Consider the following 15,239-nt stretch of genomic DNA (forward strand, 5'->3'; position numbering starts at 1 on the left):
CGTACCTCGTTGTAGGGGTCACAGTTCGGTATGAGTTCAGTGGGGAAAAAGAAAAGTGACCAAATGCATAAAGCTAGGGTCCTTTTTCATTTTTTTTTTCCAACTGACAGAGGTGAGAGTTAGAGTTCCTTCCACCTTGTGTCCACCTAGTTTCATCTGAGATAGTTGTTATAGCCTGTAGGCAAGACCAGACAGTTATATACAGCACCATTCAGACACAAGATTCAAAGTACCTGCCAGGGCCACGGAGAAGCCTTTAAATAAAAGACATGAGAAAATTTGCATCAAAAAACAAACAAGTTCTCACAGATCAGCTCACAGAGGTAATGTTTCTGAGTTACTTTTAAGTTTTAAGCAATCAATCAATCAGGGAAATTGTTCCGCAGGTGGGGGAGCAAAACTAAAAGGTGCTTCACCTTGTCCCTTAAGCTGTAAATAGTGAATGTATATCTGGCAGAGGTCGTATTTTAATGCATGGCAGAAATATATATACATATATAAATGTATATGTATAAGAGGAGGAACAACGTAACACCAATCCTTGCTCATTTTCACTGGTTATCAGTGAGTTTAAGAATTGATTTTAAGATTTTGCTGCTTGTTTTTACAGCCTCGAATGATCTGTAATCTGCTAACTGATGTCTGATCGCCGCCTGAGATCTTCCAGTGTGTGTCTGTGTCTTCATATATGTCTTTGGCCTGATCTTCTTTTATCTCTAGAGGCTTCTTAAAAACAACACAGGGAGAAGTTGTTGATTGATTGACACGTTTTGGGTGATGCTGTCGAATATGTGTTAGCATGCTCGATGTGTTTCCACACATAAAACTGTTTAAAAACACAGACACGCCGTCCTTCGTATGGTTCCCACACAGCAGGCGCTCTAACTCCGTTGTCTTATTTTAACTTGCCAAAGGGCATCACTTTGTCTTCATCCTCATCTCTTTGTAGTGCGTCTTCTTCCTCGGTTGGACAACAGCATAGAGGTGCATTAGTGCCGCTGAAATGTGGATCAGAATGATTATATAACCGTCCGTACCGTGACAGATCAAAACAAATACAGGTATCATTACTTCTCTATTAAAAAGTGTGTTTTGTATAGCTGGGGTAGATGTTTTGTATTGTAGCGCTGCTACACAACTCATTTCGCTTCAGGAAGGAACGAAATGGACACACTAGAGCTCCGGGTTTATCTCAGCTGACGTAATGTAATTAAGTAAGTTGCAAACCAATGGAGGTAACAAGCCCTTTGCTGTGGGAGGTTAAAATTACTGTTTTAGCAAAGAGGTTTGAAGAGGGCACAGTTGGATATAACAGCTTCAGTTCCCCGTCAGTAAATCCAACGTATATAGCCGTCTGTCTGTGTAGGGAGTGATTGACGGCACTCATCAAAGTCACCTTTGTCATATTATCTTGCATACAATTTTGTGTCCTTTGTCATATAATACAGGGTGATGACAGACATAAACAAGCAACAGGTCCACCACTGTCAAGAGTTGAGACGTGAAATCCATTTCAGTGCAAACGCTCAGAAAAAAAAAAATCGCACCTCGTTCCCAAAACATGAGGTCACATATTCTTGCTGTGTAATATTTGCTCTTGTTTTTTGCGAGTGCTGGTGACAGAAGGAACAGTTGGGAAATAAAAAATGAATGTTCAAATTATTCGCACAGTGGGTAAAGGCCATCGCTGTGGACAGATGCAATTAGGATGCGCCGTATGGTGGCCATGGTATCCACTGCTATTAACTGAATACGCTCACACCTCCGCCCTGTACTGCTGCACGTTTCTTCAGTTAAACTTTCTCACCGTGCCTCTCTCGTCTTTTCCTCCCAATTTCTTGCTTTATAACTGCGCGAAGTTGCAAATTGTGCTTCGTCACAACTTGGTCTCTCTTTCCTCCCAGGAGAAGCCGAGCAAATGTCTGTCTCCATCTCTGTGTGCATGTTCGCAGCATCTGTTCCATCTCTGCTGCTTTATTGCTTGATGAATAAACAAACAGTCACCAGATTTGTCTTGGCTGCGGAATATCCATGACAGATCTGCCAACCCCCGAGATGCTTGTTATCGTCTGTCACCAATGAATTGTCATAGTTGTTCATTGTTCATCCAACTGTCTATCGTTACTGTAACCGTGCATCTACTTTAAATTAACCGTGGTATTCATAAAAGGAGACGCTGCTTTCTTTTTAAAGACAATGTTTTTGACAGTGTAGAAAGGCTCGAGAGAAGTGTTATGGAGCTACAGAAAGACGTGGCCTGTCGGGTCTCACAACTTAAATCAAAGTGTGAAAAAACTGTATTTGTCACGTGTAAATATTTTACATGCCAAAGTTAGCGTGGAAGCCGATTGCTCCTGTGACAGAAATAAAAGAAGTGTTTTTTAAATTTGTGGAACAGCTAATGAAGCAGTGACAGCTGTGATATACTGTGATAACCTTGGCACCGGGGATCAACTATCTACCGTACATGGATGAGAATAATAGAGATGAGGTGAAGATTGATTTACACATACACATCACAGTATCACAGCTTTTCACTCAACTGAAAATAAACCAAGACTGATTTATGTCACATTTGTTATTACTTCATTTTCAGCTCTCAGTGTGGTAATTCATCCAGTTTTGGTTTCCTTCACAATAAAGACTTTAGGGAGGTTTTGTGAAAATTATAGGTGAAGCTGATTTCACTGTCATCTTAGGGAATGCATGAGTATGAATCTCCAAAAGTACCTGAAATGAAGAAAATTGATACAAACGTCAAGCAAAGTTTCCTTATTTTCTGCTCCTGCAGCCCTGCGTTCACACCCACGATTGGTGGACCTTCCTTTCTCATTTCACATGTTCCGAAACTCTCACTTTGAGGTCAACGCCGAGCTAGAAGCCTTATTAATCCCATCTCCTCGCCGCTTCCCCAGGTGCATCCCTGCCCCTATGTGTGTTTACAGCCCCAGACCTGAAAACCAGAAAAGAAATTGGCAGGTGAGAGGTGCTATAAAGGTGTGTGGAGCGGCACAGAAATACATCACCCTTTTTTTTTGTTCAATCACACACAGAGCGCCATGTTAAGAACGTGTGGCCAGAGTTGAATGGTATTTTTTTCATGGTAGACGTAAAGGGACAGTACATGTTTTCTTGCCACACTTGTTTACCCTTCAGTGGGTGTAATATCACAACATATGCACACGCCTCTGTGTTTGTGTGCGTGTGGTGCGATCTGAGATGTTGCTCGCGACATTTGCGTTTTCCACCTACTCACCGCCACATGGAGGGAGAGCAAAACAAATATATGCAGGAGTGTGAATGTGATATGAGCAATTAAACACATGTTTAGCTAACGAGGCAGAGGAGCGTAGCGTCGAGCAGCTTCTGTGCATCAAACACAGGACGATCGGGAAACGAAGTGTGAATGAGGCCGGTGCTGTGAAGATAAAAACAGTTATGTGAACATGATTAGGAAGCAAAGCTGCGTGTTTGAGGAAATGAATGTATTTAAACACACCTTTTCAAGCATAGTGAAATAAGTTTTAAAAAAATAATTTCAAGCGTGATTCACACCCAAATAATTTCCTTTTAAATTCTAATTTAACACCCTCAGGATACCAATCCTATCACCCTCATGTCACATAAATATGTATGTTATGATTCCCAAGACATATACACCTATTCCTATTAAGCGTTGTACAAATGGCGTCTTTGGTGTGAGTGTGATATAACATCACTGAAGCTTGACTGTACTCGTCACTGCACTCTTTTCCTTGATTGAGTGATTGATTATCATTTCAACCACCATTTCAAGTGTGAAGTGAAAATGAGGTGTAAGGTGAGCCTCATGTCGCGCTCGTGCTTTGAACTGTGCGTGGACACCAGGCTGATGTTACTCCTGTTAGGATATACGTTGGAGGCAGGCAAAGGTCAGCAGCTAGTGATTAAAACAAAAAAAAAAACCTGCCCCTTATTTTGAAAGCAGGCATCTTGGGGCACATTTTGGATTTCATGGACTTACTGTGATGCATAAACTGAGTGTAACATCTGCCTCACAATAATTACCAACCAAGTTAGTTGTTTTCACCAGAGGCTGATGACTGCAGCCAAAAAGAACACAGTTAGTCCAGCTGATCAGCAGCAGAGTCAAGCTTATGATGTTTACATTCAGTGAGTGTCCTGTACAGTTATGTAGATCACAGCACACTGTACATAAAAGGGAATTCAGATTTAATACTGCTTGTGTTAAATTATGAAGAAAGCCATTAGAATTCAAAGGAATTGATGATTATGAAGTACCAACTACGTTTTCCAACATATTTATCCTACTTTACATGTTTTCTCTGAAATCTAGCGTAATCTATACAAAGGCCCACATAAGGCGAAAAATGACATTTATTATGTGGATACTGAAACACAATTCAAACCATGTTTTGCATCACCTTTCAAGCTTAAATGAGTGCACAATATAGGCGGACTGATAGAGCAGATTGATATATTTTCTTCTGGCCACACCTGCAGTGTGTGCACACTATAGGGTGTGAATCACAGGCACAACAGGCCGGTGAGCTTTTGTTTTTGTGATTGTGTCTCAGCTCTTCACTGAATTTGTGTAATATGTGAACATCCAGACTAATCTAGATGAAGTTCCTAAGCGCCACCTGTTAGCCATTCCCGCACACAGTTGGTTAATTTAACCTGCATACAGGAGATGCGCACGCCTCGCCGAGGAAATACAAATAGAAACACTGGCATATTTTTACGCTTGTGCAGCGGATTTCGCACCACTTATCACACCGTTCTCACTTGTGTGTAGAGAGTTTCATTCAGTGAAAGTGTGTAGCGATGCAGCAGTTGCGCCCTGAATCGTCGGCATATGTTACGTGTTAAACATAGCCTGTCTGTAGTCTGTCACTGTTTGCTTGTGGTTTCATTCATTCGGTTCTTGTTTGGTCTCGTGTGTCTTTCTATCCTGGGTTAGGGATTTCAGCTGGCTAGCAAATAAATGTATGCAGTGGTTTTGTATGAAGACATGCTGTTAAAATAAAAAGAAAGTTACCACAGAAGTACATGATGCACAGAAACTGTAGTCTAGTAGAATGTGTTGCAAAAGGTTCAAAATGAAAAACTCACTGAACAACAATTATCTACAATGTTTTTTAATGCTCGCCGACTGCTTTTCATGAATCATAATCATCCCACCTCTCTTAATCAAAAACCTCATATTTCCTTATTTCTCAACACACTTCATTAATCACATTCAAGAGCATTGAAAAACTGAATTGCTTTTTTTCTTCGAGAGACTCATCTGGACAATCAACGAGATCCGGCGAGCACCGGCTCCCTCGTGCTTGACCGGGGGGGGGACATGCTCACACATGCAAACAGTGGGATTATGAAATTTGAGACGGTCCGTCTTTGGAGAGGATGCTAAGAGGGATACAAATGCCTCATGCGAGAACGACCACGTACGTCACTGTGTGTGAATGTATGTGAGTCAGAGTCAGAGATCAGTTTCGAGACAACTCTCTCCCTGGGCGTCACCATTACACGAACTAGGCCATTTAATGTGTGTTTTTATTTATGAGGCTGAGAAAAGAGGCCCGGGTTTTACTTTAAACTCAGCCAAAGCATTAGCATGTCTTTGAATCCAACAACCTGTTAAAAGATGAAGCAGCAGGCCAGCACAATGAGCTTCAGAGGAGTAATTAAAGCTTAACCAAGGTGGTGGCGAGTGCAATTAAAAACAACCGGGCTCAATCGCATCCCTGGGTGGTTTTCTGTCATGAAAAACAAACAACAGCAACAAAAAAATAAAAAAAACCCTCCCTCCAGCCTCCCAGCTACTATCAAGTTCCTGAACAAAGCGCTGCAGAGGCTGCTTCACTTTCTCTGCAGGTCTCCTCGCTAGAAGGTCAGCTGTGTTCGCTGACAGCCTGTGCTCAGACTATGGCTCAGCTTCTTATCCTTTGGCCTGACTCTGTCCTCTGCTTCCACATCATGCCACCGATCAATGACAGGTCTGATACTCTGCACACACTCACACACTCATTATGGCTGCAGCGTGCTGGCAGAATAGCAAATGTTTCTCCCTTGTTGCAAAACACCACCAGCAACATTTGAAATATCCGTGAAAGGATTACAAGTGAGAAGTGATGTTGCAGCAGTGTTACTGATCTAATGGAAACGTGTCAGCTCTTGCATGCAGCAGAAGAGATCGAAAGTGACTGATTAAAAAACCTTACTGAACATAAAAACCCCACCGTGAACTGTGGATCGCTGATGCAGTCAGACATACAAACAGGAATGAGGATAAATCCACTTTGTAAATGTATCTCCAAGCTCTCCTCTCCTCTCCACTCTGTCTCAGAACAGAATCTAGCAGGTGATTATTCCTCCAGAAGATCTGGCTCTGCAACTGATTCTATCCTCCAGACAAAGCTAGCCGGCTTTGAACAGCGGCTATATGCTCCACGACTCCAGCTGGCCCCTTACAAGATGACACAACAATGAGCATGTCATCAATTATCACCCGACTCCGCAAATTCCCCTGGGCTCTCAAACATTTTAGCATCTTTTAGCTCATTGTTTTGGTTGTCAGTCTTGCAACATTTGTAGTTTGAGTCACTCAAATGACAAGCAAAACATGTCATAGAACTTAAAAAAATAAAACAGGAAATAACAAAAAGGCCAAACTATGACAAAAAACACTATCTGTCATGTGACTTTAACCAACCAGTTTCATCCAGTAATCTAACATCCAATGATCAGTCAAACTTTCAAGTGGCAAAAAGTCACAGTGCGCTGGTGTGTATTCAGTTGTCAAGTCTAAAGAACTCAAGAATTACCTTGCAAGATGTCTTGATTCAAATGATCCAATGATTGTAAATCTGCCAGTTTTGAATGTATTTTTTTTTACTATGTGAAAGGGGAATGTTCAAGCTAAAACATGGTGTCGTGATTCTTTTGAAACCAATGGTTCAGTTTCTTGTGTTTTCTGGATTAGATTTTCAAGTCATACAAATGTAGTTCAGGATTTCAACGGTAGTGAAACATGAGGACCAAAAAGAGCAAAGCTTAAAACAGAAAAGAGTGAGCAGAATTTATTAAAGGAGCGAAGAGCACAAACACTGAGAGAGAAAAAGAAAATAACTATATAGGAACAGCAGTGGCTAAGACTTAAGTATCTGACTTCACTGAAACACACCTAATAAAGATGGGTTGGGTTTTTATCAATAACTCTGTATCATATATTTGATATTTAAACTATTCCAAATAAATCTGAGAGGAAATCCAATACAGGCTTTGCAGAGATAATTGCTTAGGTTTAGTCGGAGACAGTGTGTAAGTTAGTATCCACTCTCAGCGACACATTTGAAACTTATTATACACTAATATGATTCAATACTTAATTGAATTCCCAGTTACTTTTCTCCAAGAGGTGTCAGATAAAACGATTACTGTCTTGACAGCGTCTGAACATCAGTCAGCCAACAAGACCAGCAGCGATCGATACTGTGAAGCTAATGTCTCATGACCCACGGTAAATAAGACGCTGACCACACTTATTAAGCTTTCATAAAGCTCTCACTATGTGACCACAAGCCATTATATTGAGCTGCGCTCAGTTGCTAACCATTTCGAGCGACACATATTAAATTCTCCATTGAACGGGCACCCAGAGTGTTTGGTTTTTTTATGTTGTCATGAGGCAACAATTAGAATCTGTTGGACAGCTCAGTGAGGATCAGAATCAACAGTGGACGATCCAAGCTGACTCAGTGTGGGGATACAAACGTGTGGATAAAAGGAAGAGTTCGCCCAAAAATGAAAAATAGTTAAATTCAGTCATCACCCCAAGGACAATGGGGTGATGGGGGTCAATGGACAATCCAACACGTCCTCATACTAAAATGACTGAATAGTGTCTCCTAAAACAAATATCACCCTTCCACCAACACTTCCCCAGTGACTGCTAGCTGCACTGCTATCCGAGCTAACTGGCCAACTGCAGATGGCAGCGGTTAGCAGTTACTCTGATGATATTCTGCCATCTATTTCTCTCCTGAGTACGCATTTGACACAAGGCCTTCTATGTTTCTCCATATTACACCTTTAAAGTGTCCAGGAGCCCTGAGATGCCTAATTGATTTGAAAAGATGTTATTTACAGCCTCATCACACGGTCAAGCTTATGCACCCGCTTCACCTCTTTTCAAATCAATATCAATGGAGTCACTTTTATTTTCATTTTTATGGATAGTTTTTGACATTTTAAAATCAGTCCACATCTACGTCAGCTATTTAGGAGAACGCTGCAATGTTTTGTGGACTACAAAGCTTCACCTGACTTTCCAAGCTCAACATCCTGACAAATAGGGAATTAGATGTGTGTTGATGTCGAGTGAAAGACAGGTGTGATGATCCCTAATGCATGATAGGTTTAATATAAAACCTGTTTGATTGCTGCGCAGCACACTTTTACAGCACGCCACATGTTGGAGTTGAAGCGATGACGACAGGGTTTTAAACTCACGTCATCACAGGATAATCACGCTGCATATCATATCGCACAGAAAAAAGAGAAAAAGACTCGCAGCATCCCTGTTCGCCGGTGTTGTTTTCTACAGTTTCCAGCCCCACCCAGGTCCAGAGCAGTGAAAACCACAACAGCTTTTGATATGGAAATCGAACTGCTAATTTGGTCGTTCATTTAACTCCTGAGAGATTATACCAGCCGCATGACTATTCAGTGGTCACGTCAGACAGATGAAATATTTAGTAAACATTGACATTTCTGTCAAGAAACTCTTTCATCTCCTTCGAAACGCCAGAGGCAACGCCGACAGTATACTCTTTTCTTATCACTGAGTGTTTCTGTAAACTATATTTGGACGTGGATGACGCATGATGAGTTTGGACTTGTCTTGCACTTGTGCATGAGAGAATCCGAAAAAAAAAAAAAAAAGACGCGAGTATGTCCGATCAGATGGAGGCTTGCTGTAAAGATAATATAACTCACCTGTGACCCCGTGGCTTCAGTGATTACTCGTGTGGAAACACTTAACATGCTCTTTAGTTGTATTTCATTGTGACACTAACAGCAGCAATTACATTCATATTACAGCTGTTGGCCTCACAGTGTTTGCCTAATTTAGGTCAAGAGAAAATTAAACAAACATGAGAATATTTTCAAATTTCCTGCTTTGTAATAAAAGAACAATATGCAGCATGTGCGGCTCTTTTTCTTTGAGGATGTGTTGTTTGCCTGTTTCATCACTTGGACGAGCACACAGCGTTATCAGTGGTGGTAAGTAAGTACATTTGAGTGCCCTTAAACTGCTCCGATCAATATTGTCGTGTTAACGACAAACAAGGCTGTAAATGTTTGTGAAGTCCTCTTTAAAACATCCAGTGGTTTCACACTGACAAATGTTCAAACGCAGACTCCCTTCTTCCGCCTGATATCAAAGTCCAGTAATAAACACGTACTGTTAATGTCACATTCTACTTGGTTTTTGTTTGTTTTTGTTTGCTTTTACAAATGTCTTTGGTATGTTGCCTATGACTTTTTACTTCTGTGACTGTGCTGAAATGAGCCGTATTTCTGTCATCAAGTAACATACATGAGGTTTAAGTTTCTAAAGTTATGTACATTCACCCCAGTTACTCATGAGGGTTTGGCACCCAGCGGGGCTAGCTAATCCTGCTAAAGCTAGCTAGAGTTTGCCACAGCTAGCTTTGCCTGATGCAACCTAACTGCTAAATAAAATGACAAGTATATCAGATCTGGTGAGCTGACATCTCGGCAAATGAGTTTGTTAGCCCACATGAATCAGGCGGAAGCTAAATCCAGCCTGGAGATTAAAAACAAGCTAAAACAGTCCTGCTAAAAAAGCTAACTAGCTTGACGTTAGCTTAGCAGAGTAGCAGTACTGTCAAAACAGCTTTTGACTTATAATTTGGTGTGTTCAGTATCCTTTCAAATAACTTATTTAAACATGTTAAGGTGTAAATGTATGTGTTGTATTAGCTTTGATTGTATTACCTTTGTATTACGTAAACGAAAACATAGATGGAAAGCCGGAGTACATTTTGTTTGGTACTAAAGTTTTTCCAAAGGCAATTATTTGTTTGTGTTAAACGGAATTACATCCTATTCAGCTGTTATGTCATCTTTTCATAGATTTAACCATGTACATACATATAGAAATTAGCTAATCACCCAATCATATCAAATATGACCAGTTTAAGAGCATATGTTTCACTCACATGGCTGATTGAGTCTGAAATGAATCGATGCCTGCTCCTCTGTAGAGTTCCTCCCTCTAACCGCCGTGGTCTGACGGTGACCACAGCACCGAGCCGCTGATGGACTGCTGAGCGTCATTAGCTGTGTGAGCGCTCCCTCGCTGCACAGAGAGTGCCTCACTAGTGAGCCCATCCTTAACCTTTTGGGGGTCATTATAGGCAAATAGAGACTCATTTTGATCTTATAACTAATGTCTGGTATGAAATATTCAAGGACCCGAAGCCTTTGCCAATTAGCCGAGCTGTAGGCGGTCGATGATGCTGCTCTGACTGCATTCACCGTGACTGGATGTGTGACCAGCTTCCTGTCATGGCCAACTGCGGGGATGTTGTCAGTTTCCCCCGTCAAAGGCGGGAAGGAGCAGACAAAAAGTGCATTTCTCGGAGGTGAGTCTGTGATTCACCTCCCGTCATTCGACACAACAAAATGGGTCCATTTTGTTGTGCGGTGCTGCAGAGTTTTTAACAAGATTTTGGGTCACAAAAGAACTTTTTTTTTATTTTCTTCTAGATACGGTCTGATATGAGGCAGTGCTAAGAAAGGACTCCAACCTTGAGTAGGACGAAGGCTTGGGTTTTTTCAAATGAAAACCAAAACATATTTCAGATTATATTAAATAGTATAAATATTTCCAACACAGAAAAAGTGCACGAAGCCACAGGTTTCTACACCTACCCTTGCCTTTACAAGAAGGACGCAGAGGCTCAGACGTCACAGTAAGAAGAAGTAACAACGTCCTTCTCAAATTAATTCCACAGTTGCTCAAGTAGCTCGGGGGCCCTCAAACTCTCACTCGTCTAATCTTCCCACCGTGCCCCTGACCTCACCTCAGCTGGCGGAGGGGTGGAGCAGGTAATTCTGCGCGACAGCAGAGACCGAGGGAGTGGTGGCGGTGACTTTGACGTGGGAAAGTATCGTGCCTCCGCTGAGATTAAACAGCAGCGGAATCAATGGGGAGCTGGCCTCATGAATAATGCATGGAGGGGCGTTCTCCCAACAACTCCCTTCGAAGCCCTCCGAGAGGAGGCACAAACAAGTATAAAATATGCAGGCGGAGGTCAGATTATTGGCCCTTTGATCACGTGTATGAACGGGGCACCAGAGGAGGGATTGGTACAAGGACATCACACGCCGTAGCTGAACGTGATGTGGGCACTCATCACCACGTCGCAGGGAGGAGCTGGAAATAATAGCACGGGTCAACGTTTTATTCTCATGTTCATTTCGGGGGCAGAGTTAAGTGATTTTAGAGAGCTGGTATGTCCAACATGCAAAATCTCAAGCCGTTTCAGGATGAGAGGTGTGAAATGAGCAAGAACACGGAGAACAACAACAGGAACAGTAAGACAGCGTACTTAGAGACGACACGCAATTAAGCTGCTGCGTAAAGGTGGAGGGGTGGAGAACAACTTGTACAATGGCGTCTCTGAGGCTCTGCAGTGGCCGACATCATTTCATCAGCACCTGCTTTATCCCTGAATGTCTGCAGCACTAGCTCCATCAAGTAAAACACGCACTAAAGTTCTGTGAAGAGAGTGCGATTATGTATTTATTGTTGTTTTAAAATCCATAATATGGTATGACTGCGGCTGAAAATATGGCAGTATACCCTCCAAAAAGACTGAGTGATGTGCACAAATGTTGTAGGAGATCCTTAACAACATTCCCATCCGCCTGTTCTTACATCAAACTGTAATTTTTATTTCCAGTCGTTTTAAATTTTAGACCAAAAGACAATTTCTCTGGAGGCCCAAAGTTGTCAATATTAATGAAAATGTAAATGTAAAACAAATACTAAAAAAAAACAATAAATTGTGAAATGATTAATAAAAACTATATAAATTTAATCAATGATTATAATATATATATATATATATATATATATATATATATATATATATATATAATATATATATATATATATATTCCTATTTTCAAAACAAAAGTTTTAGAGTTTGTTTTTTAAATTTCAAAGAACTTCACTTTTAAACATCATGTTCATGCCAGTTATGTTTCTTTCACCTTTTATCCAAATACATGTCTGATTAGTACGACTGCTAACTGATGTAGCCTGTTAGCTCCGGTTAGCTAGAGCACCAACTATGTCAAATGAAGTCAAAATGAATATGCAAAATGTATGAACATTTCATAAAGTAATGAGTTGTGGTCATTTTACTTTCAGCATACAGAATATACTAATCATTTTTTTTAAATGTCATTTCCATTTGTTCTGTGTCAGATGACTTCATAGTCTGAAGTTCGGCCATTTTTTACAGCCACCTCCTCTTACCTGGCAAGACAGAAAATGCAAATCTGCTTAAGTGTGTTAATTTTTAACCACCAAGTGATCAAGTGTGGAGACAGTTTTTATATGTGGGAGAAACTCTAGTCCCTGTCTCGATGATGATGATGATGATGACTGTGATGATGCACATCTAAATTTATCACCACAGTCAGGCACAAGGGGAAGAGTCCCTGAACCTCAGTGGGTGTTATGAATCCTCTTCTCTGTTATATCTTTCAGGATTTGTTAATGTCGTGTGTCTGTTCCCTGAAACATTTTTCATTTCAGTGGAAATGGGCTCAGAGTTTCTATGGAAACACGTCAATACTTCCAGATGATGCTGAGGGAGGTTGTGTGCTTCTTGGAGACATTCCTCTCGGAAAAACACAACAGGTTGATTGTGACAAGAACTAACAAGCAGCCTGTTCATTATCACCTAATTCCAGTTAAAGAGCTTGAATATGAAAAAGAACACAATTATTTTTTGAGGGAGAAATGATCAAGTTGTCAAAGTATGGAGTGAAAAATATCAGTATTCTCGCTCCTGAAACAAGGAAACAGACCTTTTGAAGGAACCCCATCATTAATCTCCAGACTATAGACTCGACTTACTATTAAATTACTGGCACATTATTCCTACATTAAGACACATTTTTTTTGCTTTCTTTATTGTATCTGCATTGACAGGCAGAAGTCCCATTTGAAGGAAGAATCAAATTCACACAAGCATTTTTGCAATTTGGATGAACTGCCCCTTTAATTGTCTCGATCGACACAAAAACTCAGTCTCTAAATATAATGACAACAGTGAGGAGACTGAAAAGCTTCTTATTCTGACCCTTGACCATCAAACTTAACATCCGATGTCCAATCCTACAGGTAAAAACTTGAAAACACACAACCAATAAGACATTTATACACCACAGCCGAGGCAGCACAGCGATCCCTTAAAGTTCTCTGGTAGTTCATTGAGGATAAATATTCATTTACATGAGCAGCTCCACACTTACATGGAAGCTTCCACATACTGTAGAACAACTGTACATCAACAAAGGATTCACGCCCTCTTGCATCTAGTTGACGAAGCAATCTCACCTCATGGTCCATTAAGGACTCAAAATTCTTACTAAGGCTGGGTTCAAACTGCTGCCCTAACTTCTGTTACAGGTGTGCCGTCGTTGAGACTGACGTTACCTGCCATCACTTCACTGCATTAGTGAATTAAAAGAACTTTGACGTTGACTTCTGGTTTGACACTCGACACAAACAGCGGACTCTTGAATCAGAAAGTCCTGCGCTCATCCATCCATCCGCGACCTCCTCCCTGTGCAGACATTTCCCTCCTCCTCACCTCCTCCTCCTCTCCAGCTGTAATGATCACCTCACTAGAGGTCACCGACTCACTACAAACGTGAACAGGGTTCATAATAAGCTGCTTTCCTTTTTCCACTTATATGGCCGTTTTTCTGATGAGGACAGGGTCCATCCCTGGTACCTGCTGTGCTGGTTATCACTCAGGATGGTTGTGAGTTGCTCAGTTTTTATACTGCGGCCATATTTTTTTCTCCCCAGGTTGGAGGAAAAATATATATTTATGACTTTTTGGTAACCTTTACATCCATGTTGGCTTAAAGTTATGATTGAAAGTTTCATACTTGCTTCGAAATGAATTGTTTAATTATTGTTTTTCTTTTATTTGATTTAATTTGTAGCTTTTTCCAAGCTTTGATTCGGATTTTGTGATTAGTGAAACGATGAAAAATTACAGAAACCATAATTAAATCTCTACAGTTTCACTAATGTTAAAATTTTAATTTCAACAAGAACATCCAAGAATTATGTAGTTTTGGTGATTAAGTATTTTTGAAGGTTAACCTGCTTGATAAATGATCTGGATAATAGCGACAGCTTAAGTGAGTTAAAATAGCTCCTGAAGTCTCCCAAAATAGCACAGTCCTAAAATGTGAACTCTTATAAACAAAAGTTTAGAGTTTACATTGTACATTTAAAGTTATTATGTTTTGTCATCCATGCAAATTCTTCCAGAACTCATCTTTAGGTTCATGTTTACCTTGTTACTTCCAGAGGACAGAAGTTGCACAGACTGCATCCTGTCGGTGCTGCGTTACATCTCAGCCTTTTCATCTGCGGCACTGATTCTGTCACTAAAATGCCGTGATGTCAGCAGCAGCATCAAAGGCCCTGCTTCGGGGGAGAACAGCACTCCAGAGTCACATCTGTCCACATCTGAGGTTTGCATCCTGCCCGCCCGTCTCGGTGCAGTCACACCTGGAGCATGCTCGGTTCGACCTGCAGGTCTGCTGTCGCTGTGTGATGTACTTCAGTGATCCATTCAGATCTGCTAGGAGCCCTGTTTTTTTTTTTCTGAATACCACAGAATACACGCATTGACTTTTTTCTTTTCTTTTTTTTTTTTTTTTTGCTGTTTCACAACAACACCCAACAAAAAGCTGACCTTGAACTTGTATCGATTTGGGCTGAGTCCTGTTTAGTCACCTTTTGTATGATTTCCACTCAGTTCTGCCCGGTGCATTCTGTCGCCGCCGACTGTTGGTATTCAGACCCATCGTTTAACAATCAATGTTTTTATTCCCAGGAGGATGAATGGAAGTCGCCATAGAAACCAGAAGTTCAGACTTCT

The sequence above is a fragment of the Acanthopagrus latus genome, chromosome 19 (assembly GCF_904848185.1).
Source record: "Acanthopagrus latus isolate v.2019 chromosome 19, fAcaLat1.1, whole genome shotgun sequence".
Lineage (NCBI taxonomy): Eukaryota > Metazoa > Chordata > Actinopteri > Spariformes > Sparidae > Acanthopagrus > Acanthopagrus latus.